Below are 2,202 nucleotides of genomic sequence, written 5' to 3'. Positions count from 1 at the left end.
GTTCTCTATTGCATACTTAAGGTAAGTTATTGCTACATGTAGAAACAGACGTATATTGCAAACTATTAGATGAATTGATCGGTAAAACATTTGTTCCTCTTTCCTCTTTAATATTGGCCACCCTAGCATGTGCTGCTAAATTTAGTATCTAATAAAAAAAATGCTAATAAGGGTATGTCATGTTGTAAAATCAGGTATCAACAAAGGCAAAAAAAAATCTTACCCAACTATAAGCCAATAAAAAGTTCTCTATTTATTAGCAAAAGACAACGATGTATTGGATTACTTGAACACAAAAACTTCAAGGCAAAGACATTAAAAGGAACTTCCATCTTATGCACTCATGTAAAGGTACGACTATAAAATTTGTCTCAAATTCAAAATAAAATCAACATAGATAATAAAAAAAAGGGTATTCTTACATTCCCCATAAAAGGGTCTCAATCCAAAAGGAGAGCAACACCTCAACCTCACTATAGCCTCTAGTTGTGGCACAGTAAGTATTACTATTGTTTCCCTAGTTTCATTTGATTGACGTCTCGTATCCTGAAGTAGATAACGAAAGAAGCAAATATCAGTGAGAGATGTACAATACTTTCACAATCAAAAAAGTCTTGTACTGTTGCTGGAAATCTAATTCTGGACAATCCCCATAATGAGCCTGTTGATATACTTACCTGCCTAATTTTGACATAACTTTGTTGTAACATGGAGGCTACAGAACATGAGAGTCGCGGATGACAATTGGTTATACAATATTATATGTATCCGCAACAGGAACTCATTTGCTTCAACATGTACACTATTAAAAATAAGATTGTTGCTTTATCATCACAACAACGTAAGACTATAAATAGGCTACATGGCAAAATAGGCTCTTTTAGACTCTACAATTAACCCTTTGATTGGTAAATTTTTCCTCTGAATCAAATGCAAAAACTTAATTTAGGCACATGTATTTATGATAAAAAACTTGAGCAATAGCTCTCATGATCAGTGGATTCCACAGATTATTCCTCATTGATATAGACACCTTTTTTTTTTCGCCTGCTTGTTTTGCGCAAGCACGTCCTACTGGGGTAAGTGTAGCACCCCATTTTTCGGCACTTGAGGATTTCACAACTTGCAAATTACTATAAAATATGACTATACGACATAGCAACCTTTAAATTGTATATTGATTTGAAGTTATCAGATTATTCCAAAAAACAATATGAGTCTTGAAGTTAAAATTTTGCATTTAAACACATATTACGCAAAGAAAAACTGAAAGAAATCTAGACATACCATATTATGTATCATCAATAGCAACAGCAGCAACAAACAATAGATGGAAACAGAGGCAAATGGGCACAGAACTTTTGAGAATTGATGATCAAAATATTTTCTTTAATCTCTCAAAAAATCTATTCCTTATTGATAGAAAGAAGATAATTACAATTCAAATACTGATTTGTGATGCAATTCTAATTTTGGCCATACCAGAAGAAAGAGAAAAAAATATTCTGTGGAGTTCCTGTGATCCAATAGATTGTTGCTCCGGCTCCGACAACTGAATCCCAAAAAGGGGGAAACCCAATATAAGGCCTGCTATGGAAAAAAAAGGAGAAAAAGAAGAAGAAGAATTTTATACAGAGATACATGACGTAAGCATGAAACTTTATACCTTCAAATCTTTATCACACTCGGTAAAACTCTCTCCCTTGTTGATTTCTTCTCGCCCTTGGATTTAGCGATTTTAAGTTTTGGTTAAATGATTGTTGGGTTCAAACACATACTTAAATTATGAGATTCTTTTAAGTTTCGATTTAAGATAAGACACACTTTGCACAACGTCAAGACAAAAACATGCTAGTATTACTGTTGATAATATTAATCTCAACAAAGAATAAAAAGATACGTGCAATAAATCTCTGAGTCTCTTTGTGGCTGAAAGGTACCCGTAAAGGAGGCAGAATCTCGGCGTAGCAGAGGATTGATCGAAGAAGAAAATGGTTAGAGTTGAAGAGGATCTTAGAGAGTAGTTATATGGATCCCGTCAGTTATATGACGCTTTGTTTTCCTACAATTACTGAGATCGTGCAGATTGTGGGAATTAGGATGTGAGTACGTGTGGGTTCCTTTTTAGTTTAAAATATAGCAGTATTTAAAAATTGAAATAGAATAGAGTTATGTGTGGTGGTAACTTCTTCACAATATAAA

General features: G+C 33.6%; 1 long non-coding RNA gene across 1 annotated transcript; it reads right to left on the bottom strand.

Annotated features, from left to right (window-relative positions):
* Window positions 1–347: 347 nt before the first annotated feature.
* On the bottom strand, window positions 348–2,001 carry LOC104232810 (uncharacterized). Its single transcript, XR_712431.2, has 3 exons — window positions 1,941–2,001; window positions 1,483–1,587; window positions 348–546 (listed from the first exon to the last, which is right to left on the bottom strand). It is a non-coding gene; the product is annotated as an uncharacterized lncRNA (long non-coding RNA).
* Between the last annotated feature and the right edge of the window lie 201 nt (window positions 2,002–2,202).

Source organism: Nicotiana sylvestris, chromosome 2 (genome assembly GCF_000393655.2).
Source record: "Nicotiana sylvestris chromosome 2, ASM39365v2, whole genome shotgun sequence".
Classification (NCBI taxonomy): domain Eukaryota; kingdom Viridiplantae; phylum Streptophyta; class Magnoliopsida; order Solanales; family Solanaceae; genus Nicotiana; species Nicotiana sylvestris.
Note: the sequence above shows the minus strand (reverse complement) of the source record. Positions and strands in the feature narration are given on the sequence as shown.